The sequence below is a fragment of the Mesocricetus auratus genome, unplaced genomic scaffold, assembly GCF_017639785.1.
Source record: "Mesocricetus auratus isolate SY011 unplaced genomic scaffold, BCM_Maur_2.0 Super-Scaffold_100011, whole genome shotgun sequence".
Lineage (NCBI taxonomy): Eukaryota > Metazoa > Chordata > Mammalia > Rodentia > Cricetidae > Mesocricetus > Mesocricetus auratus.
Genome location: NW_024429195.1, coordinates 5,838,555 through 5,864,803, shown reverse-complemented (window position 1 = coordinate 5,864,803; position 26,249 = coordinate 5,838,555). Strand labels below are relative to the sequence as shown.

The window sequence follows — 26,249 nt, the reverse complement described above, 5'->3', positions numbered from 1 at the left end:
GGAATGCCCTTATAAATATACAACTCATTTGGGGCAGCAGATGCAACGTGGGGCTAATTGCAAACAAAGCAACAAGTCTTTCCAGCAGTGTCACTGCACAGACACAATTTTTGTGTTTCCTTTTGCTCTTATTCACACATTCAGAAGTATGATAAACGACTAGGTAGTGACTGTCCAGATTCTTTTCTTCTGTAGACTATTGTTTTGCTATTTGTACAGCAGTACATCACGCAGAGGTTTAATTTGGTGCTCATCAGTACCAGCGCTTGAGACACAAACTGTCACTGTTACATCATATTGTCATGTGCAAGGAGATGCAGCCTGGAAAACAATGCAAAAGACCCTGTGGTGGTTAACTGCTAAGTCCCACGGTCCCCTCCGCCACTGATAATTAAGCCAGGCCATCGGCATGCTACATGAAAGACATTACTCCCCAGTAATGCCAAGCAAGTTTCCAAACCATGAGTAAATCACCCTTGCATCATCTGCTATCAATTATCCAAGAGAAAGTGCAATCTCTCTTCCTCAGCCATTGATTGTGGATATAATAAATTATTTCCCCATTACACAACCCATTCATTCATCCTGCTCATCCACTAATATTTTTAGTTCCATTTAGTTCCATTGACTATTTTTATGAAAAATTACGTATCTTTGGATTTTTTTTTTAGTTCTTACTCCCATTGAATACCTTTTTACACAAAATTCTGTTTGTTGGAAAATCAGGAGTGTCAATCTCTGTGTGGGTCCAGCTGTCTGTAGCAGCAACAGTTCAACAAGCACTTCCTCCCAAACCCACTCCTACTTACACATGATCGGATTGCCTGGGTACATGATTAATGAGTCATCTACAGTAGGCAATACAGCTATATGTTTTTACTGAATTTTTTATTAGTTCTTAAGTTCACCAAATGAAAACTCAAGTCGGCTCATTAGGTCCTTAGAAGTCTTACCACAAAATTTTAAAATTCAATAGAGAGATGACTCAGCAGTTATGAGTTTGTTATGCTCCTATAGAGGACCTGAGTTTGAATTCCAGCCCTCACAAAAGGTGGCTTAAAGCTACCTGTAACTCCAGATCCAGTAGTATCTGAGACTTCTGGCTTTCACAGGTACCTCCACTCATGTGCACATATCTGCACACAAACACAGATTTTAGACATGTATGTATGTATGTATGTATGCATGCATGTATGTATATACATATGTGTATGTAATTTTGAAAACAAATAAATAACAAATCTTTAAAAATAAATCTTTAAAGTTATATGTTATGGGATTCCCACCTGGGTCCCGTTGCCACTTTAGCCCCCAAATAACACACAAGACACTATATTAATTATGAAGCTGTTGGCCATTTGCTATTGTTTCTCATTGGCTAGCTCTGACTTAATTATTGACCCATAATCACCAATATATATTTTATAAGGACATATCTCTCTGAGAACGCAGACTTGTGTCCCCTCTTCCCAGGAATACATGGCGATGCTCAGTTCACTACATTTCCCAGAATCCTCCTAGACTCCTGGTCTCACCTATCTTGCTTCCCTATTGGCCAACGGTGCTTTATTGACATATACACAGGACTTCCCCATCAGTTATAGGGTTTTTTGTATCTGTTGTTTATTTAAAGATCTTCCCCACTTCTGGCATTAACAATTGCAATCCTGGTCCCCAAACCATTATGTTATGGAAAGGGATAGTGGAAGTGATATATTCACAGAAAAAAAGCAGTGTATAAATATCAGGTTCTCCCAGTTCATCTCCTAAGGCATTGCAGAAAAGAAAACAAGCCTGTGTTGTGAGAAGGGGATGCTCTCTTGAGCCGTTCCTGCTAAGTGTGAGGACACACACGGGAAGATGTGAAAATAAACCCTTCCTTTTATCTGTCCAGTTGTAGACACATGTTCACAGTGCTCATTCTTATTCTCCAAGCTCCATTCCCCAGGAATTAGGCTCCTCTGTTCACTCTTAGATGGTATGAGCTCTTCTGTTTCTTATTGGAAGAAATGTGGCTTGGCCTTCCCAACCATCCCTGGCTTCTGTTCCAGTCCTTTTACAGAGGTTTCATCCCCTGACATTTGTGCAAAACCCTGTCCAGAATGTCTCTTCCTGTCTAGACTCATTTACACTCCCCAGGGGCTACCGGCATCTATCTTACTTGCCAACTACGTACAGAGCCTATCCTTGGAGGATCTGGCCCATATCTGTGAGCAATCTCTTTCTTGTTAATGACCAGAATATTTCTTGCTAGCAGTTTGTACCTCAGAGTATGTAAGGAGACATATCTGAGGTCCAACCTATTGCCATAGCTCCTAGTATTTCATTTTAAGTGTATAAGTAACCACATAAACAAAGCACACCAGAATATATACTTTACAAATTCCAATCATCTTTCAAACCTGAAAGGATTCCCCAATAATGCACCTCTCAAATTCCCAGGCTCATTTTAATAAGATTGTGTACCATGTGTATAGTCTTTTAATAAACCATTGTCAATCTTATGCTTAATTACATGCCCATGCTAGCGATGAAGGTTAGCCTGTGCGTGGGTGGCACCATGGTGTGCGTTGGAGGCTCATTCCAAATGAAAGGGAGAAAAGTAGAAAACCGGATGAGTGAGATACATCCAGATGTGAGCAAGTAACTTTAATATCCTGCCCCCATACTTTTTCTATTACCGTGGACTGAACTCTCTCAAACCATAAGTAGTTTTATTTTGTTTTATCTTAGTGAATTATATGGCATGTATATGATATGTTACCATTTCACTAGAAATAATATTAGTAAGATTAAAATTTGCTTCAGGGAAATATTTGGGGCAATGTACCTTCAGCATATAACTGCGTATTCTCACGTATTGATAATTGTCTAAAAAATTCATAGTACTTTGCTTCCTATCTGTAGTCTCTCCAATAGGTACTCTAACAAAGTCTTCAAGATTCAACCATACAACACACTGTTGAATTTGCAACATGTTCTGTTGCTTTGAATTTTATATAAAAAAAAACAACTTCTAGATATGAGCAATTGCTTTATTTATCTGAAGTTTTTAACTTAGCTTAATTCCCGGTAATTTTCAAATTTTTTTTTGTTTACTAATCATGTCTATGACAATCAGTCAATCCTGGCTAAACTTACCCATCCCAGCGAGCAAGGGGGACATTTATCAGTCTTGCAGGTAAGTGTAAAATGACAACCAACACAAGTATTTTGAAGGATAAATTCATAGCTCCAAAAGAAGGAAGTGGTTGGAGAAGAACGCAGCTGTGAGGGGAACATTGGGGAAGCCTTGCTGTAGAGGAGAGGGTGGAGGTGAGCTACAGTGTGTTGGGGAAAGGAGCCAGCACTCCGAGGGCATTTTAGATGAAGGCGTTATATCCAAGGGAGACTGTGTCCAACTTCAACGGCACGACGATGTCTTTACGGGGCCCCTTGTGTTTGTTCCATATGGCATCTGACGGAGACTGAAGGATAAGGCTGAGCCCTGTAACCCTGTTGCTGATGGCGTCACAGGGCCATTCCATCTTGGTGTCCAATTCCAAACAATCGACTTTTCACTGAAACCAAACTCGTTTGGACCATCAGGCCCCAGCCTACGTTCCCGTTGGAGAAAAAGCACAGCTGGTTTGAAAGAGCAGAGAAGATTCATTCTGCAAAGATTGGTAGGGGAGGGGCAACCTCCAGCCAACTCACCGCAAAGCTGCCAGAGTTGAGTGTCACAAATGGACACACCCTGTGTTGCCTCTGGCAGGATTAGTGCTCTCAGATTTTCCCAGCCTTCTCCCATTCAAATTTTCCACATGCTTTCAATATAGAAACGATTTACTTGTATTCATTATTCAGATTTTGAATTTGCTCACTTTTTAGAATGTTTCTGCTTCTGAGATCACACACACACACACACACACACACACACACACTCCCACACAATCAGGCCCCTTTAATTATCTTATTTGTCTCTCTGATGTTTGCAGACTGAAGTGGGAATGCTAGCTACCGCACCATCTTTAGGGATGTGAGGACCTAGGTGAGTTGCCAGTCACTTTTCTGACAGCCCATGACAGAACTGACTCTTCTGCCTTCCTGTGTTGCAGCTGTGCTGTACTGATTTTAAAAAATTTAAAGTGCATGTTTCATTGACTGAAAAATAAAAACAACCTTAAAATGTATAAACTTAATAATGCTAAATCACAAAACAGACAGCTAATTGGCCTACTTGATATAAAATGACAAATCAATGTGCCTGAAGCTTTCACTATTATGACAGTTACTATTGATAGCATATGCTATAAATTTATACCTAGTAAGTCTCACTCACACACACACACACACGCAAATATGTGTATGTGTATATATGTGGTAATATTTAAGCTTGATCTTGTAATCTATTTTGGAAATTAGAAAAAAAGCATTCCTTCACAATTGCCACAGCCTGTTGGAGAAACTGAAGAAATCTGTGTTTTTAATATCTCCATTAGTTATGAGTGATACTTTTGCTGGGTATAGTAGTACATGGGGTTTGTCAAAGGGACTGGTTTCTGTTTACTCTGCATTATAATACACAGAGGATTCCCTGCTTTGTGGTGGAAATGTCACTTTCAAAATCCTACCCTTTAGATTAGTGTCTACCTTAATTCTGAGGAAAATGGACAATAATTAGCACCCAATTAAAGACAGTGTTTCCCACTCTCCCAAAGTCTATCAATAGACGACAGTTTAGAGGTAATTGATAGGGCCCCACAAGTGACTTTGCCTTTTTTATCATTGGTAGTGCTGGTCTTGTGTGGACCTAATGCAGGTAAATACAGTTGTTTCATTTTGTTTAGTTTTGTTTTGAGAGACATGGACACAAAGTCACAACCTAGCTAAGATGATATTGACGTTTGATAACTGCTGGACAGGGAGAATTAATATTCTCTAAAAATGTAGACCCTAAAAAATCAATACCTTAATGGAAGGTCACATCTATGAATACATGGGTAGCACAATTAGAGTTGATGTGTTCAAAGCAAAAGGTCACTGTCTCAGTTGGGGTTTCTATTGCTGTGAAAAGGCAGCATAGCCGCAGCAACTCTTAGAAGAAACATTTAACTGTGGGTGTCTTACATTTCAGAGGTTTAGATCATTATTGTCAAGGCAGAAAGCATGGAGGCAAACAGGTACACATGGTGCTGGAGAGATAGCTGAGAGGTCTACATGCAAATCGGCAGGTAGCATGAAGAAGCTGAGCCTGGGCTTGAGCATTTTGAGACCCCAAAGCCCCCTTCCAGTGACACACTTTTCCAGCAAAGCCACACCCACTCCAAGGCAACGCCTCCTAGTGGTGCCACTCCCTATGGGCCTATGGGGGCCATTTTCATTCAATCCTGGGTAGGGAAGGGGCGATGAATCTGGGAGGAGTGTGCAAAGAGGGATGTGAACATGATCAAAACACATCCTATGAAGTTCTCAAAAAAAACTCATAAAATATGTATTAAAAACTAATTGAAATAATTATGTTCAAGTCTAGAGAATGACACGTTGTAGCTCATCACCTGACGTTCTACAGCTCTTACATATTTACGGACCCTGATTCCACAGGCTTCCACAGCCTTTAATGACCTATTTAGGGTTGCATCCAGAGACATGGCTGGTCCTATGCATCCTCGGCGGCCTCTCCCCATGCCTCAGCAGTCACTGTAGTTCTCTGTATGGAAAGGGTTCTCGGATTAAGGCTGGTAGGGTCTTTTTGATGACGCGTTTACTGTGACTCGTGAGAGTACGGCTTTGTACTCAAGACAGACTGAGATCTAAAATAGTCACTTAGGGACACTGCGGACCGTGTTCGCATAGTGTCTGGATCCCCCCAACCCTCCCGCCCCCATCCCTCCGCCCTCCTCCACCCCTGCCTTCAGTCGTATGACTTACAACGTGGAAAGTGCCAGAGCCCAAGTATTGTGATGAGTTCCAGGTTCCTGCAGCTTTGCATCAATAATCCCGGGGAGTCTTCTAGCCTGCTGGTGATAACGTTAAGAGAAAAGAATGGTTAAATCTAGAAGTAAGCTAAGGAGAAGACTCTCACTTCCCACAAGGATTTTACAGATTTGTTTTCACACTAAGGCAAGTGGAGAAAAGACATTACCTTGAGAAGAACGATTTTTAAAAAAAAGTTTTGAAACAAAAACTGAACTAGCCATGCATATCCTGTGGGATGAAACACACAGAGTGGTTACTCACATTATAGTCCTGGGGTTAGAAAAATGCAGACATCAGAAACTCTGAAGGAATCCGACAGGGATGCCTGCCCTTCTCCCTCTAGGCAATGGAACATTGTCACCTAGTCCTAGCTACCTTCGCTAGGCGTGAGGTCTGATTAGGTGGCCTGGGAACACTCATTTCTGGACTTACCTAAGGCCAGCATGCTCAGTCGGGTCCAGGTCTGCATTCTATTTTAATTGCCGCGACTGGCCTTCCCAAACTCTGCTTGATGTTTCCGTTGCAGGGGCCAATCTCCGAATGTCGAGGATGAAGAAATGTCCCTACTCTCTTTCCTGTTGCTTTGTAATGTCTGTTTGGCACTGCCTCTCCAGTGTGTGTTCTCCAGTCTTGTCCAGTTACCTTTGTGATTACACTTCCTTTGCAGGGCTAAGAAGGGATCACTGTTGGGCAGGTGAACTTACTGTGATAACTACGCTAAGAAACCAGAAGTCATGCCCCAATTCCAAGGCTCTGGAGGGTTTCCATTTCTTACGGCTCGGCTTCTGTTATTCAACGTTTCAGAATAAAGCCACTGGAAGGTCTTGGAATCTGTGATATTTAGTGTTGCATTCTCTCCGTTGTTTAAACTCGGTTTGAAAAACTAACAGAGAAAGGAACTCAGTTCCAATTAGTTCCTTGTAAGATTTGTCATGTGGGAAAAAATAGTATTTTTTGATGTTTTTACTAATAAGTAGAATGTTTTCACAAAAGTAGCATGGGAGTAATAATGCTTACTTATGTCCAACTGTGTTTTACCCGGTGGGAGTAAATTATTGTTATTCTAAGTATCCCATTATGGTTTCTTGGGATTTATTCCCCAAGTTGTCATTATTAGTATTTACGTTCAGAGAACACTTTAAGGCAGATTTGAATCTGTGAATACCTAGAAGGAAATGACTCTCATTAGGACTTCCTTTGACATCTACTAAGAATATGTTGAGTCATTGGCTCCTCCAGCAAAGCCTACTGTAGCATTATACCATGGTACACAGATCATTCTTGGCGCTGACTCTGTGGATCACCTATGATAGAGGCTTCCTCACACACAAAATCTGTCCCCCTAACTTGGTTATATCTTCCCTATTCAACTCCTACGGGTTTTACATGAACTTGCCATGTCATATATCTTCTCATTAACCTTGTTATGTTTGCACCAATGGCAAAGGGTCTGTGGGCATGCATGAAACAGACGAAAGTCTGTTTCTGAAATTTACTTTGTAATTATCAAGTCTTGCATAAGGTTCCATGTTATAAGCATCTGAGTTAATGTCTGTTGTGTCTGAATACACTCTGAAGCTGTGAGGGCATGCCGCTTACCTGGTAAATAACGCTTAAACATCTCAGCATTGTCCCATTGGTATGGATGGTTGGTTTGCATTGGCTACTCAATTCATACTGATGTCTCTTCAGTTTAAAAAGATAAGTAGTCATTTCATTTCTATCTGATGTAAAATCACGATAGTAAAATAAATCAACTGTAGAAAGCGTTACTTATAAAGCTTCTCAATTGTCTTCATTGATGAATACAAAGGAAGCAAACAAGCCAAGAAAACAGTGCTCGACTTTTGTTCTGAAATCTGAAGAGAACTAAATTGAGTGGTGCTTTGCCTCTGGGTCTTGTGGGATTTAGCCTTTCTTCATGAAGTATCCATCAGAGACAACACTTAGAATTGTGTCAGCTGGATTTGAAAGCAGGTAAGTTTAGCAGGGGAAGAGAATTCTAATGGCCAAATTTTATTTATTCATTGTGAAAAATGTAGTAACATTTTTTTATAATATTGTAAACATTTCCTTGGTTTTGTACCTAGCTTCTTAGGGAACTCTTTTTGTTGATGTTGCTACTGTTGCTAGTCTATTTTATTTGAACCAAGACCATATGATGATTATCAGTAACAGTATATCATGAGAACTGTAGAGTTACATCAAGAACAATCTGGTTCACGTGATGTGTAGCATGTTTGCCTGCCTGCTGGTGTATTATGTGGCTATTAAGATTTAACCTAACTCCATTATGCAAATGAAAGTCTTAGCGCTGATTCCTGGGGATATATCATAGTCAAATCAAGCAGGAACATAAAATTAACAGTTTTCAAAGAGAGCAGCACTCCCAAATTCCCATGGTTTTATCATTTTTAAAGAGATAAATTGGAGTGATGAAATGCCCAATGAGAGGTGGGGAATTAGTAAAAGAAGAATGTAGCTAAATATGGACATTTAAAAAATGTTAATTTTATTACAGCTGCCAACACCTCCCAGATTTATATCTTTGCAACACAAATGGCTAGCTCCTGATTCCGTATTTGTCACCTAGGCAATCAAATACCTTTGTTTTTTAATTGTTTCCAGATTACCAGATTTTTAGCATGATATTCTAATGTGCTCGTGTGTCCCTTGTCTATATTCCTTTTCAAAGAGAATAAAAATGTTTTGCTGGCTGAGGCTCTGTGGCTTCATCTAATATATGATAGGTAGGTAGATGAGTAGGTGGATAGATGAGTAGGTGGATAGGTGCAGAGAATATAGCACTTGAAGTCTTAATTAAATCCTCAGTTGATCATTACCTACATGTGATGTCTTCACTCCAACTCTCTATGATGCTTATAGCTCATTATATTTCTTCTAGTTACTCTCTGTTCTTATCTCTTTGTTCTTGCCCTTTTAAATACTCACCATCATTGCAGAATATTCAGCTTGCTTTTGAATCCATATCCAGAAACTGATGCTCAGGAATCTTTGTGGTGATGTCAGCATTTCCAAAGTCATTCATTGGAAGGGTTGGAATTAATATTGCTTGCTAAGTTTTCTGTATACAAGTCAAACTAAAGATGATCTGATTCTTATTTTCTTCTTTATCTCACAAGTCAGTCTTCTAACCTGGATCTTATAGTTCCATTTATAAAGTTAATTTAGTTTTTTTTTAATTTAGTGAACGAAAGAAATGAGAAAAAGAAAATATTACAGAATAGCATGTAGTATGGATAAGCTAGATTCTTTTTCTTATTTTGTACTATTTCTTGACTTTTGTTTTAGATATGCATATGTACACATTTGTATTTTGCATTCCAATTTAAAGTCTACTGTCATGAAGGATCATTGCATTAATGTTTAAAACTTTGCCTAATATCTGTTTCTCATTCATTCACAGATAATTATTAATGTATCTTGGTTTCCTATTTCTGAGATAAAATATTTAACAAAAGCAACTAAGGGGAGAAAGGGTTCACTTTGCCTCAAGGTTCAAGATTACGGTCCATCATAGCTGGGAATCCGTTATGGCTGGGAGCTCGAGGCACAGAGCAATGATCAGAGCCCTCATCTTACTTCTCTATTTTATGAGGTCTCCTTCCAGCCAGCATGGGCCCTTCCACAGCTAATAAGGTAATGGCAATTCTCCACAGGCTGCCCAGAGACTCATCTCAAGGTGACTCTAGATCTGCCCACTTGATAATTAACACTAAGCACCATCACATATAGACACCATGTCCAGTAAGTTGGAAATGTAAAAAAGCTTGATATGATGTCTGTCTTGGAAGAGCTTGCATTCTTCCAAGTGAATGTATTATACACACAAGTGTATGCCTAACCTGAGTTCTGAAGAGCAGAGTCCAGAAAACGCCCCAAGAAGACAGGATTAACAATGATTCCACAAGCTTGTGATTTTTTTTTGCTCCATGGAATCTTCAGCTTTCTGATCTGGTGTCAACATGTTGAATTTTAATTAGGACAGGTTAGTTTTACGCCTATTACCTTCTCTTCTTTCAAACTAATATGATCATTGACAAATAACTGATACACAAATTTCTGTTTTAGTGAAATGGAAAAAAATAACAGTGGACATATTTTTTATAGAGAGATACCTAAGCTTATACTCAGAAGAACTGAAACAATTTACAGAAAGAATTTTCCTTGACACGAATGTCTCCTCTATAAAGCTCCCCCTTTTGCCTAAAATTCAAGTTTGGTCATAGTAAACCACTCCATCCATCGCACAAAAGTCCGAACACACTGTGGCACATTACGCTTCCACGGCAGCCTTTACGTGAAATTTCATACGGATGTGTGCCGATGCTCAAAACATCAATGAGTCAACAATATTAGGACCACACAGCAGATTTCAGATTGTCTTTCTTGTTTTCTTGCTACCCCAAATGCAGTGTACTTTCACATGGCAGTGTCACAGATAGAGCTTAAAGCCTAATAAAGATGAATTTTACGTGGGTATATTAAAATACTCGAACTTGGATTATGCAATAGCAAGATTAGAATTCCGGTCATACTGAAAACGGAAAGAGCCGATCGCCACTCTGCAAACAGAACCAGAGCCAACTGCTTTTACGTGAGTGCTTTCTGGAAAGCTCCACAGGCCTTCCTCGAGTATTGACTTCTGTACTCTGGCTTCCTCAGCACCCTCCCCCTGAAGCAAGCACCTCATTCCTTCCACAGACCTGTCCAGGTGCCGACGTTGTTCTTCGTTCAGAGTCTTTAGCAATTGCTTTAGGTTCTGGTCATTCGGTACTTCAAAGAGGGAGAGCGTCTCTGAGCAGCTACACGAGTGTCCACCCCATGCTCCCCATGCTGCCGTATTAGTTGGGGCATCTTTTTCACATTCAACTCCATGAAGCCTTTTCGGTTTCTAGTGGCCAAATTAGTCTATAAAGTCCTGGGAAGCTGCTTGCTTATTTTCTGAGGAATCACAGGACAGCCAAAGCTTCTGGAGTCTGTGCCCTTATTAGGACTTTGATTGAAAGACCTAAAAAAAGAATCCAATTTTATTTAAGTTTCTGAAACAATTTGAAATTGTGTTTAAGAGTTAGCTTTGTATTTAAGATAATAGTAAGCATGAAATAGCAATAATAAAGCTACAGGTTACTGTTTGTTTTCTTGTTCTCCAATAAGGTTCTTCTTAACAATTATTTTGTGTGTTATATAAAAAACTATGAAACTATTTTCTATGACCTATACAAGCTGGTTTTACATCTTGAAAATATCTATATAACTTCTTGAGGGTTTTCCCCATGAAAACTATACATCACTCTTAATACTTCAGTCTTTATCTTTTATCTCCTCTGGCATATGACATATTCTTAAATGATTCAAGCCAAGACAATACAACCATGGACAATTGGGGAACCATCAACTTTCAGCCTTACCTCAAACACTAACACGTATGACTCCTTAGATGACCATGTGAAGTATAAAGAATGTGAATTATTCTTGCCACGAGCCTACAGAATTAAAAAAGCAAAACACAAATCCAATTGATGAAGTTATTTTGTTAAGCACTAGCCTAGAGATGGGGCCTAATTTTCAGTCTTCTGCTGCCAGGTTACATGTTTTGCACACGCCCCAGCAATTATTCAAGACTCTTGCCAATTCGTGAAGGTTTCTGTCTAAAAATTTCTCAAACTCTTGTCTCTCTGCAGTGAGCTAGTCTTTCTGCTCCCTTCTGCATCCCATGCAGAGGCACCCCGGATCCCCAGCATGCTTTGCCCTAAACCTGACGTCAATAAAGTTTGGTAATGTACCATATTCTCCAGCATTGCAAAATCCCGTAAGAAAATCTGGCAAGGGAATAGATTGTCTAGACGGAAGAGGTTAGGACTGTGCTGAGGGCCATCAGATAATTTTCTCGTGCCATTAACAGTGTACAGTCCCATTTTAGGATAAGAAAATGGGTATGAAAATGTGAAACTATTTGGAAAATTCTTAAAACACAGGAAGGACTCTGATGCTGAAGCCAAATCTGAGACATCTCCAGAACTTCACTGGTCATATTAGATGGTTATGGGACTAATTTTCAGAAATGAAGTTCCTGGAGGCAACACAATTACTGGTAACTTGGTTGCCTTCATTCAAAAGTGTAAATGGACACAGGCATGAGTTTACACAGTGCTTTTCTTTTATCTAACTGGGGAGCCTGGCCTGTACAATGTGATATAGAACATCCGCACATGAATCACAGGAGAAATTCTACCCTGTGAAGCCCTGTGTGTGTCCTGTGCTATCAAGGAGACAGATCAGCAACTTTTAAAAAAATATGTGACTACTGTCAAAGAAACTCAACATTAACTGCCAAGCACAATGACAGGTTATCGATTAACTAATCCTAAAGACAACACATTCAATTCATAAAAGTTATTACAGTTTCTGCAATAAAAAGGCTGGAAAATTATTCTACACACAAGGCTAACCAGAAAAAAATGAAAAGGCCGACAGAGAAATCCAGTGCACATGTGTGAATATCATAAGGAAGCCATCACATTTTTATTCATATTCCTAAATTTCAAGAGCTGGAGAGATTGGGTTCCATGCTCCTCCCAGAGGAGCCAAGACCATTCAGTTTCCAGCATTCATGTCAGTGAGCTTACAACCTCCAACAGCTCCAGCGCCAGGAGATCTGACACCTTCTGTCCTCCATGAGCAATTAAACTCATGTTCACATATATACACAGACACACCACACACACACACTCACACACACACACACACACACATACACACACACACCAAAATAAAAGTAAAATCTAAAATTTTTATATAGAGATAAGAGATGCCTGTGTCTTTAAAGTTGTTCAGAATCTCACACAGTTAAAGCTATCTAAATAACATTCCCAATATCAGTTGTTTTAAAAATATCTGTTAAAATATTAATTCACTTTCTGTTTGGGTTTTGTGTGCATCACATGATGTTTCAATCAGATACTTTCAACCGTAAAGTAACTCAGAGTTTGCATGAGGCAGACAGGCTGGCATAAATCCGGAAGTGTTCAAAACATAAATCTGTGTTCTCAACTCTAGAGAAAAACATGCAAGCAAGTCTTCCCTGGAGAAAATAAAATACACCATCTTCCAGTTTCCAGATAGGCAAACCACACTCTAGTTTCCCTGCAGGGGAATCTATTGGCAATCTCTAACAAGCTAAAATAGATTTCAGAAGAATCTGTCATCGGATTCCCTGGGGTTCTGTTCAGTGTAATCTGAAGAACATGCATATTGGGGTGATAGCTGATTACATTTTCTAATTGTTTTAAAATAGTCTCCTTCACCTCACCATCCGCAAAACTCATTCTTCCTGGATTTCTAAGGAAAATTAAATAATATCGTTGTATTAAAAATACAACAGATCTTTTGAACATAAAGAAGGCTACATAATGTTCTTTACCACAGAAAACCTGACTCAATTTAACCTGCACTGGTGCCAGCATGAGAAAATCTGGTATTTTTTTTGGAAGTGGCAGAATTTCCCTGGGGCAGGCTGCTCCTCCCATGGATTCGCTTACCACACAATTATGAGCCCACGTGACTCGGTGTGGAAACTATTAACCCTTCCACTAGCATGCTGGTGGAGCAATTATTAAAGCCATTCTAACATTGAATTTATTTTACTCTCAATTTTTTAAATAATTTTTAAAAACGTGGAAAATGTTGCTGATGAAAACTCTTGGCATCAAATTTAGCATCTATTGACAGATGGAAATTAAAACTACTGCTATCATACAAGTTTCCACTGAAAAGCCGTGCTCATCAGTCATGCTAATGTTCCCCACAAGGGCAATATAGAACCCATTTGTAGCATTATTACAATGTTAAAACCACTGGCAAACAAAATATCATAAGGTGAGTAATTAAGATAATTTAGTGGAGGGGTTAGTAATTTAGTTCATTGTCAGAGTACTTTCGTAGCAAGCATGGACCCTGGGTTCAGTCCTTAACTGAGAGAGAGACAGAGACAGAGACAGAGACAGAGACTTTAATGTAAACCCCAAAGGTTCAGGTTTGTCTGTAAATTCAATAAATTTGTCTCGTCTGGAACCCAAATATATTATAGCAGAAGACCATGAAAATGTTTTCTGTGTAAACATAATGGCCAAATATCATGAGTAGTTTGTAAAAAAACAATAAGTGCCACACACAATATATATATTTTTTCAACTGGGTGAAACCTAAAAGTTAGAAGAAACTAAGAACCATATACCAACAGCTACAAAAATATCAAATGAACAGCAGGAACATATAACTACAAAACTATGATTCAGGAAAGCATTCCTAAGGAGAATATAAATTCCCACAGTCATCACAAATATTCAGCATGAAATCATTATAAAGTATTAAATGTCTCTTTTGGAAAAATGTTCCTCAAAAGGAAATGTAAATTATAAATTGAACAGTAACATAACTAATAAGTATAACTAAAATTTTATAAATCGGAGATGAAGGTCTTAAGAACCAATTTTTAGAAACACAAATGGAAATAAACAAATGAACAAGAAAAATGTCCAGACCACCTGAAGGATGTCTGGCTAATCTATGGGGCCTCTGGTAGTGGATCAGTGTTTATCCCTAGTACACTATTGAACTTTGGGAGCCCACTCCACATACAGGGAGGGGCGGGTCTAGGCTTTGCTCCAAATGATATGATTGTCTTTGAAGGCCTCACCCTCCCTGCGGAAGAGAAAGAGGTTGGGATAGGGGATCAGTGGGGGCCAAGGGAGGAGGGGGAGGGAGAGGGAACTGGGATTGACATGTAAAAGAAGCTTGTTTCTAATTGAAATTTAAAAATGAAAAAAAGAAAAATGTCCAATAAATATATGAAAAGATGTTTAACCTCTGTTATAAAAGTATACATAAAAATGTGAATTTTCATGACCCTTTATTGAATAAGCAAAATATTTGTGAGGATGTATTAGTAACACTGGAGAGAAAATGAACACTCATAAACTATTGAATGCAAATGCCTTTTAAGGAAGCAATTTAGCTAGAACATAAAATTTAAGATCTAAAATTCTGCAGTTCTTCAAGTAAAGTATTAAGACACATCTGCCTCTATGAATTTGCCAAAGGATTAAGGATTATTAAATATAGCAATGATTTTGCAATAAGTATTTGCCAATTATATAGTATATTATATATGACATTAATATCCAGAAGGTATAAAGAACTCCTAAAACTCAGCAACAACAACAAAAATGCCAGTCAAAAGACTCAAATAGTATATTTTGAAAAGGAAATATACAAAAGCACAGCAAATGTTTAAATAGATGTGCAGAGCCTTTAGGAAAGTGTCAATCAAAACTACAAGTTGCTAATATACCCACTAGGAGAAAACAACTAAACAGTAGCTGTTCTTTGACGAGAATTTTGGAAACTGTACACTTTGTGAATCGCTGGAGATCAGAAGAGAGTACACAAGAGGTTCACTGTGGAAACCATTTTACGAAGACAGCAGAAGGAATTGAAGACTAGAAATGATTTAAGGCGTGCATGCTATGCTCACAGTAGCATCACTCAAGCAGCTGAAACAGAAGAGCAACCCAATGTCACTCAACAGGAGAGTGAAGAAATAAAATCTTCCAGTCATAGGCATATGCAATATATGTCTATATATTATATACATACATATGTATATGTATGTGTGTGATATTATGTATGATACATGAGTATATGTGTATATATTGCAAATATAATGGAATATTGTTCATTCATAAAATGAGTTAATTTTGATACATGCATCAAAAGGGAAGAATCTTAGTTGATGAAATATTTATTGTAGCTCATGGTTTCAGAGGAATTTCTGTCTATACATATTACTCATAGGAAAATCTAAAGAGGCTACATATTATTATTCCAATCACAGGAAAGTCTGATAATAGGGAAACTATACAAAAAGCGGATTAGTGCTTGTCAGGATTTCAGTTGGTGTTGGGAGAAGAATGGTGGAGCTAGGTAATGTACAGGGATTTTTACGGAGTGATGACATAGTAGGAAAACATGGTAGTCCTCAAGCCCATTGATGAAACCTAGCATCAAGAACAAGTCATGTTGTTATTAATAGTACATGTGCTTTAAAATGTGCGTGAGAATGGCTTTTGACTCAGGTTACTCCTAAAAAATTACCAACACACTTATTGTGGCCATCAGCGTGCAGTCCTGTAAGGTTATCTAGAACACAGAAGGTCTAAGAAACTTAAAACCAGAGGTGCCTGAGGAATCATGACTTTCATGTGCAATTTGTATTCTGAATGGGTCCTGGATCCCAGGGAAGATGACAAACACAGCTCTAAAGAGTAAAGATAAGTTACAGCTCTGACAAAAATGTCCACAGACCACGTGTCTGATAAAATATCTCTGCCTAAAGTACACAAACAGTTCTTGAACTCAAAGGCGGCATAGCCAAACGAGTGGCTAAATTTTGAAAATGAATTCAGGGAACTAAAGCATTTGCCATAATTCTGTGATTCTAAAGTTCTTCTAAAATATGATTATTTACGTAGTTTTAAATTTGTTTAGAGTTCTTAATTATTCCTTTTCTTTTTTGCTAGTTTGTAATAATATTACATCATTTCCAACTTTCTTTTTCTCCCTCAAATTCTTCCCATACACTCCTTCCTTGCTCTATTTCAAATCCATGGCATCTGTTTTCATTAATTGTTGTTCCTAGATGCAACCTGCTCGATATGTACGCTTCTCGGATGTGTTTTCGGGGCCTGAATGTTCGGTATTGAGTAACCAACTTGTGTGCTCTTCCCTGGGGAAGATTTTCTCTGGTTGTCAATGCTCCTGTAATTCTCTGTGTAGGTTTGAGGCCTCCTCAGCTTTCCCCGTCAGCATTAGCATTTATATTGTTGTTGTCCTTGTTCAGCTCATGTTTAGACAGTCATACCGGTGGGACTTTACTGGTATAGCTTCTGACTTTCCAGCAGGATCACTCTAAGGGTGCAGTAGTGGCATGAGTTGGCTGTAACCAATAGTTCTCCAACAAGAAGGAAACCATGTCTTTTACCGGAAATCTAGACAACTACCCAGGACTAGTGAAATCATGGATCTTCATGGATGTTAGGTGGAAATGTACAAACCACTTTACTAAACCAGCATAATCCCTAACTTCATCTAAACAACCTTCATCAAGAAAATTTGCAAAAGGAAGAGACTATTACAGAATATACCACAAGGAATCAAAATGTAGAATTGGAACTCAGTCCCAAAAGATGTAGCTAGAGCGGTGTCTCAGGGAATAATGTAGAAGAGGATTGGAAAGATTGTAAGAGCCAAATGAAGAGAGTTCAGTGTGTGTTTGAGTATTTTACCTGCATGTGTGTATGTAATGCATACATGTATTTAATATGGTAGATTTTTTGATTGATTTACTTAGCTTTCTTTCTGTGAACAGTTGTTATAATCTACAACTTTATACTGAAGGGAGATACTATATGAACTCCATAGAATTTCAGACTAATTTTCCTTCAAGAATGAATTTTCCTGTGTTTTATTTTTATGTTCACAATTGCACTATGTGTTTACTGAGGATGATTTTGCTTAATATGTACATTGTGGGTAACTTATAAAGGCTTTCCTTAACATGAAAGTTTGGATAAAAAGTTTTGTGCGGGTATACTTCTGAGTCTTACCTCAACCAACAGTTTTATTAAGGACTACAGGTTATACACCAATCAAATGTGCAACAGATAAAAATTGACATCAATGGATAATATATTGACTGAAATAATAGTTATCTCAACAATTAAACAAGAGCCTAGTTACATCCAAATATCACTTTATAAGAACTAAATAGAAAGTCCTTACTGTGGAAAACAAACCATTCTTTTGGGTCTCATAACTTCACAACCTAATACAACATCAGTGTTGGGAGTTATCTGGCCTTATTCAATATGATTCCTCTTAGAATAGAAGCTGCCAAGATTTGATTATATTATCACATGTTAATTGGAATATCTTTCCCTAAGGAGGGAAGGAATCGCCATACAAAATCCAGATGGAATTTCTAAAGAAACACAGTCTCATAGAAAACTTCATATTCCTCTACCCTTACAACTTTACCGCCCCTTTTCACAATGATCCATGAGCCTTAGATGCATCATTTGTGTTGAACATGTGTTAGTTGAAACTGGGAATCACATGATCTCTTATTTTCTGCATTTTGATTGGCTGTGAATTTTTGCTCCAGATTGATTATCCAGTGCTGAGGATTATCCAATCCTGAAATGATAAACATGCAGGTAGCAATATAGAGCCCAGGAATATTACAGGAGAGTGAATATAATTATATTATAAATTGAAAGCTTAAAATATATATTAGTTTAAAATTTTCTAGGTATCATTTATGTGGTATTTAATTTGAACTTTTATAGAACTTTTCACAAATTAGATCTTGTCTGGAGGAAACCAACAAGGTGGTGTGGAACTTGAGTTTAAGATAGAAAAAAGGAGTTGCTTTGAGTCTCCATTTAACTTGATGTTGGATATAGGATTGCTACACATTGCCTTTATTATGTTTATGTTTGTCTCTTGTATCTGCAGTCTCTGCAGGACTTTTATAATGAGGGGTGTAGATTTTGTTAAAGGCCTTTTCTTCATCTAATGAGATTATTGTGTGGCTTTCCTTAATTTCAGTTTGTTTATATGCTGGGTTACATTGTTTGATTTTCATATATTGGACCATCTCTACATCTCTGGAATGAAGCCTATATGATCATGTTGGATGATCACTCTGATGTGTTCTTAGATTTAGTGAGTTATTTTTGCATCTGTGTTCATAAGGGAAATTGGCTTGTAATTATTTTTCTTGGCTGAGCTGTATGTGATTAGGGTGTCAGGGTAACTGTGGCCTCATAAACTGAACTGGGAAATGCTCCTTCTGTTTCTATTTTGTGGAATAATTTGAGGAGCATTGGTGTTAATTCTTCTTTGAAAGTCTGGCTATCTCTTGCCACCAGCCAAGGCTTCCAGTGGAGGGGCTGGTTTGCATTTAATTAAGATATGGGCCAGCAGGGTTCCACGAGAATTCCCAAACACCAAAGTCTGTTGCTAAGACAAAAGGATGCTCTCTGCAAACTGACAGAGAGGCCCCATTGCCAAGGACAATGACCACACAACTCATTGAACACAGGGAAGCCAAGCTGGTGCCTACATGGAGTCTTCCTTCACCCACATTGTCTAGTCTCTTTGCTGCAGAATGGTACTCTGATGTCTACTGAGAGAGACACTTAGACACAAATCCAGCCACTGAACCTCTCACCTACAGTCTTCCCTGCCTGCAATGTATGCTAGGGCAATGGTGGCACAAAACTTGTAGGAATCAATGTCTGATTTGATTTAAGGACCACTCCATGAGAGAGAACCATGCACAGCACTGTTTGGGTAACCAAGAACCAGAGACTAGACAGCCCAGAGACCTAGGGTAAAAACCAAACACTAGTGGTCTACAGAAAGAAAAGTGTTAATAAAATGACCCCCAATGATATACTGCTATACTCACAGATCAGTTCCTTATGGAGTATCTTTGATGACAATTAAGGTAGCTACAAATCTGATGACAGTAGATGGTTAGTTCAGGCACCTTTTCCACTATTGCTAGGAGTCTTGGCTGAGGTCATCGTTGTGGATTCCTGAGGGTTTCCCTGGCAACAGGCTTCTCCCTAAGCCCAAAATGATCCTCCCATCAAGACATCTCTCTCATTACCCCCCCACCTCCATCCCACCTCTAACCCATCTCCTGTACTCATTTTACCCAGAAGATGTGTTTCCCCTTCCCATAGATAAACATGCATTCCTCTTTGGGCCCTCCTCGTTATCTAGCCTCTCTGGGGCTGTGGATTGTAGGCTGATCATCCTATACTTCCTCCTCATATCCACTTACAGTGAGTACGAGAATGAGGCTATTTATATCTTGTTTATAGCAATAGTCTTTGCATAAATGTTAAATACACACACACACACACACACACGCACACAAACTAGCATAGAAATACAGAATAGGAAACGGTAATCTACTGGTAAAAGACAAGTAAGCCCAAAAATGCCCAAAACAAAGCAACATGAGACAGAAGTCTACGAACATAGCATTGAGTTAGTATGATATATGTCTTATTTTGAGAAGGTTTGGAAGGAAATGCTTCAGTCTAAGTATCTTGTCATGACACTCCCACTGCCTTTATTAACTAGACCCAGCCCTATTGTTCTGCAAACTGGCCCTAAGTACTGCAGTCTTTGGCCATCTAAGATATTGTTCCTCCTTCATGAGATCATGTCTAAATCTCATTATCCTTTTCCATCTCTGTTTTTATCTAGACTGCCTTTTAGGGCTCAATTCCTTTGTTTACCCTGGAAGCCTCATGTAATTATTCAGTCTGCCTCTGCCAACCTCTGTCTGTCTTTAGCTTTTCTCATTCAGGACAAAGGACATTCCTTAACTACGTAGTTCTGCTTCTAAAAAAATAATATCTGTCTCATGTGGTGTCCCAGCCCAGCATACACCTGGCTACAGTCTGCCTCCCAGACAGCAGGGGTTCAACAAACAGCTACAAATGACAACCTTCAAATCTTAGGAGCTGCCGACCACTGTGCCCCTGAAAAGAACCGACCCTGAGTTAAAGGATAAACGGGATTCCTCACAGCTTCTCTGGCCCATCGGTCACTGTGAACCGATTAGTATGCAATTCTCACTTCATAGTTAGTGGAAATGCAGTTGAAGACTCCTCCTACATGCACACAAGGAAGGATTTCAGCAGGGTGGTTGCCGGAACGACTTGTGCAGACTTATGTATTAAGGGCTCTGACAGGCAGAGCTAATACACCTTGCTTCACAATGACAAAAGTCTTCAACTGCTGAATTCACTTCCATTTTTATCCTCTCTCTCTCCTTGAAATTTGTTTGGCAGAATCACTTTAATACATTTATCTCTTTCCCTCCTGGATTGTGGAATTACTCATGCCTGGGATGCATAAGTGAGCAGTGTCCTATTACACCATGGGATTAGAGGCTTTATGAATCATTCCAAGATGAGGAAAAAATGTGTTTATGTAAGAAGCTGTATGTCTGTATGGAAAGGGTACAAAGAATTTTTAACAACCCGGGTTCTTGGTTCAAGGAGGCTTTTCAAATTCTATACAAAAACAGCTGCAGGTACATATGGCAGGCAACATTTAGCTAAACACGTACCTTCGGGAGAGAAGATATTTTGAATTCAGCATAAATTTTCATTGATTTCTTCCGAGAAACCTAAGACTTAGATGCAGTAGAAGGGGAAGTCTTTAAGACTCAGGTAAGCTCATGCCACTTCTTTAAAATTTAAACTTTAACTACCTTCATTATAGAAACATATGTGGTCTGTGGCAGGTGTAAATCTTTTAAGAGAAAAACTCCTAAAAATGGTCTTTCTTGGCACAGGATGTGAAAAGCCCTACACATCTTTCGGACAACAGACACAAATGCGAAAACCTGGTGGGTAGCTGCATTCTCCTTGAAGTCATCCATGTTGACATTGAGAAGTTCTGAGATTTCAAGCTCTTAATGATTAAGCCTGTGTATGTGTGATCTCTCATGATTTCATCTTTGTTCCTTAAAATCGACTTGCTACTCTCTTATGATTTTTTTTGGAACACTGGTGTCTCTTTGTCATATTAGAAAGTAATGCTCTTGTAGAAGAAATGGCAAGAGGCCAGGGACGAGGGCCTAAGATGGTTGGGGGAAGGCCCAGAGGGTGAAGTCCTTGTCAGGCAAGCAGAAGAATCTGGGTTCAGATCTCTAGTACCGATGTAAAAATGGAACCTCACGGCTTCTACCTATAACCACAGTCTGGAGAGACACCAACAGCGGGATCTCCAAGATTTTTCTAGTGAGCCAGTCCAGTTGAATCAGTGAGCTCCTGGAGTAAGTACAGAAGGCACCTGTGGTAGCTCGAATGTAATTAGCCCTCATAAGCTCACAGGGAATCGAATTATTAGGAGGTGTGGCTTGGTTGAAGTGGGCGTGGACTTGCTGGAGAGAGCAGGGTGGGCTTTGAGGTCCTTTGTGCAAGCTTCACTCAGTGTGACACTCAGATCTGTTGCCTTTGGGTCAAAATGAAGAACTCTGTCTCAGCTCCTTCTCCAGTGCCATGTCTGCCTGCACACAACAAAGTCACACACTGTTATGATCATGAACTAAACCTCCGAAAATGTAAAGCCACACCACGGTCTGTTTCCATAGGAATAGGAACCCTAAGACAGCACCCCATGTTGACCTATAGCCTCCACGTTCATGTGCATCCATGTGAACACACACACACACACACACACACACACACACAGATACATGCATATACACCTACCCACGAAAAGAAATGGTTAATAGTGAAATTAGTGCTGAGCTTACGAAATGTGTGCTTGGGCTTGGAAAGTCTGAAACTTGCAGTGCAGTGAGAAATGCTTTTTTCAGTGATCCTTTATCTGCATGATTGTTTTCAAAATCATTTGGTCATAAAAGATACCAGAAGGTGATACACATATACAGAGACAGATAATTGAACACAATGCAAATACTTTCGTTATAATGGATATGAGTACATTTCCAGGCATATGTGTGTATGTTTAATTTTAAACCCATTTTCCCATAATCTTACAACTACCTGATTTCATTCTAATGAACCGCTCGACCCATATTACAGGCAGTAGGATTGAGGCAAGTTTTCCCACATGCGTGGTTAAAATTAGATAGTGAAACCACTCCACCCAAGCATCAAATTCCAGTCTCTAACCACAACAGATGGTTGAAAAATATGTCCGTTGGACTGACTAGTTTATTAACCGGTCTCCTTAGACTTAGTATGGAACATAGGTGATGTTTTCCTTGAGCTTACTAAACTGGTTAAATGCAGTTGGTAGCCAATTTTTCACCAGGGGCTGATTCTACTTCAATATAGGTAGGGGTAAGGTGTTGGCAGTAATGTTATAATCATATACAGTCTCTCTTGGGATGGAGTATGTGTCCTTCATGCTTTTTCAGAAATGCTTCAGATACCTCTGAATCCAGAAACCATCTTCAGATGTCGGACTCTGGTTGTGTCTCTTTCTGGGTTTACGGCGCTCCTCAATCCATGAAAGGACTTCGATGCCAGGCGACACCTCGTTCATCTCTCACTGTGACTTTTGTCCTTCTGAGTCAGTGTGGCAGGGGAGCAGCAACCACCCCTGCCTCCCCCCCCCCCGAAAAGGGTCGTTTCTGAGCATCTAATCCCTCTTCTCTGACTCAGACAAAGGAACAGAAAAGAGGCAATCATACATTTCCCATGGAATTAATAAAGTATTCTGTGGTAGTTTAGGAGCATAGAATTCTCCAGAAGAACTAGCATTATCCAGACGGTCACAGGACTTAACACTTTTCCTGGTTAAGACCCAAAAGAAACACAACCCAGGAACAGGCTTAAAATTTCCCTCAACACATCTGCTACAGAGGACCTCAGTGTTGTCAAGCGGGTTGTCCTCCTGCGCCCTCCTTACATTTTGACGTCACCTTCACGTTCGCCGGTGTCACAGTAATTCATTTTCCTCAGCCACATTTTATAACCCACAGACACCTTCTCACAGTGCCCTCCAGGAATGTCTGCATTTTAAACAAGAACATTCATTAAATCTCGGATTGCTCCATGGGGAAGAAATAGATTGATACAAGAAATAAATCTGTGCTTTTGAATATGAAAAGCATATTTAGGATTGTGGGAGAATTCAGATAATATGTTAAAAGAGAAAGTAAACTCAAGGATACACATTTCCAGTGTAGGCTTTTGCATTAGCTGAGTGGATTTGCAGATTTTAAAAATATTTGTTACTTACTAGCTTTTCTTCTTGATGGAACAGGGCCTGCCTCTGGTTGCCCACCCATTCTGTGGGCAGCTAGCGCTGTAAAAGGCAGCCGCTTCCCCCAGCATGAAAGTGAGGGTGGTGTATGTTTGCCTTTGCCTCTGGAAGACTCAGAACAGGGATGGATGAGTGGACCCTGCCTACAAAGCAGTTTCTACATTGTCATGGGGCTTCTATGGGCCCAAACATCAGTTAATCTCTGTTCTAATACACTGGGCACCAGAGTCATGGAGACCCTTTCTTTTCCTGGTTCAGGGTGCCACTCTAGACTTTTCCCATAAAACCGTACACATCAGCTCCATCTCCACGCCCATCTACTGCCTTACTTTCTCCTAATGTTATTTCTTTCCATTTTACCTAGACAAAATATAAAAGTGTGTTTCTATTAGCACATATGCATATATATACTTGTATATATATGCACACAGACACACACACACACACACACACACACAAGATTATTCTATGCCATCCAAGTCTAGTGCTTCTGTAATGAACAGTTAATCTGGACTTGCAGTCGTGTACAGTTGCTCTGACAATTTCCTGAAATTTTCTAATGTGCCCCTTGACATCTCTTAAAAAACAAACAAAAAAAAACCATCTTCTTCTTGAACATCTTAAATGAAAAGAAGAAGGAATAAAAAGGAAGGGCATAACAGTTCCTAGGTATTATTGTGTGGAAGAGAAGGTTTACTGTGGACAGATAGAAGGGAAAGCATAGTCCCAGGCAGGGACGTTTGGGAGAATCCAGGGTGGACATGTCCCTGACCCTGATAGGGATAGGGGGAGGGGGGAAGGAACCAGATGCAGCAGCCAAGAGTGAAAAAGGGACAGACAACCAAAATGCCTGGGTTATAGAGTGAAAATCCCCTGGGGGAAGGGCAGCCCAGCCCCTGGGCTAGAAAGTTTGGGGTAGAGGGTGGGGTATAGCAGCCCTACCTTATAACAGGTAGGGACTGAGGGATGCTGGAAGAACCTGAAGGCCAGGTCTGCTTTGATGGTTTAAATAAGCACCCCTCAGCCTTTTGTTGGGAGTGGGGTGGGGGGGAGACTTAACAAAGCATGGTGTAATGAGCCAGCAATATGGTTCTACTTGTTGTAGAAGCTCTGGTGGCCTTAAGTTCAGCTCCTGGATCCCATGGTGGAAGGAGAGAAGCAACCTCAGATATGTTCCTCTTCCTCTGACTTCTGTGTTGTGATACACCATGCACATATCACACACACACACACACACACACACACACACACACACACACACCACTGATGTGAGGGGGACCTTGGCAGATCCCATGGATGTTGAGGGACAAAGACAGAGCCTTGAAGTTTTATGGGAGGAAAGGAAGGGAGAGAGGAGACGCACACACACACACACACACACACACACACAGAGAGAGAGAGAGAGAGAGAGAGAGAGAGAGAGAGAAGAAGAAGAAGAAGAAGAAGAAGAAGAAGAAGAAGAAGAAGAAGAAGAAGAAGAAGAAGAAGAAGAAGAAGAAGAAGAAGAAGAAGAAGAAGAAGAAGAAACAGGAAAAGAGCTGCCTCTTCAGAGGAAGAGCAGGAAGAGACAGGGAGTGGGCAGAGCTTGTCTCTCAAAGGAACCTTTTCTCCCTGCACACAGAGTCAGGGTACTGCTTTCCATGTGCCCCAAGGGGTGTGGCCAAGGCATGCCTGGATGCTAACATCCCTCCTTTCTCAAGACTACTTCCTGCTGACCCTGGGGCATTGACCATCTTTGGGGGAGCTGGCCATATCCGGGGTTAGCCAGTTGTTTCACTGTGTCCAGACTGTGTAGAATCATCCTGTGTCTCTGACAGAGCAGAGGACAAGGTTAAGTTTGGGGGAAAAATTCCTTAGGTCCTGGTAATTGAGACAGGTAGATTGCAAAACCAGGGAAGAGTAGGATGGTACTTACCCGGAGTGATCTGACCTGTTCAGGTAAATCTGAGTTGACTCCCTGAGATTACAAGAATTCTTTGAGCTTGTGAAAACGTAAGTTTCAGACACATTAGCATTTCCACTGTTTGCAATCTGTACTGAAATCCACACTGTAGAAACAGCAGTATACCCATGCCAGAAATGACTTTGGTTGAAAGCATTAAAAGTCTTTCCTCCATCCAGAAAACTGTGATGGATATTTTTTTAGCACAATGAAAAGCACCTTTGAAGTCTATAGTTAGAAAACAACCAGAGAGAATTTTAGATCTTGATCTTGAAGTTATGACTGTGTAGTGGTATGGTACAGTGTTTTGTACTCCCTCATAGTTGGGTTAATAGCTCATCAGAACTCTATCAATTACAGTTAAGACTATGAACTTTTGGAATCCTAACATAATAGTAACATTCTCTTTGTCAGCACTTAACCCTCAGACGTTCAT

The 26,249-nt window shown here is 39.7% G+C and overlaps 1 long non-coding RNA gene across 1 annotated transcript; it reads right to left on the bottom strand.

Annotated features, from left to right (window-relative positions):
* Window positions 1–3,021: 3,021 nt before the first annotated feature.
* Window positions 3,022–25,243, bottom strand: LOC110342380. The gene is made up of 9 exons (XR_005880306.1): window positions 23,848–25,243; window positions 23,036–23,617; window positions 21,197–22,464; window positions 11,391–11,465; window positions 10,686–10,990; window positions 9,825–9,933; window positions 8,911–9,120; window positions 5,911–5,999; window positions 3,022–5,689 (listed from the first exon to the last, which is right to left on the bottom strand). It is a non-coding gene; the product is annotated as an uncharacterized LOC110342380 (long non-coding RNA).
* Window positions 25,244–26,249: the final 1,006 nt, after the last annotated feature.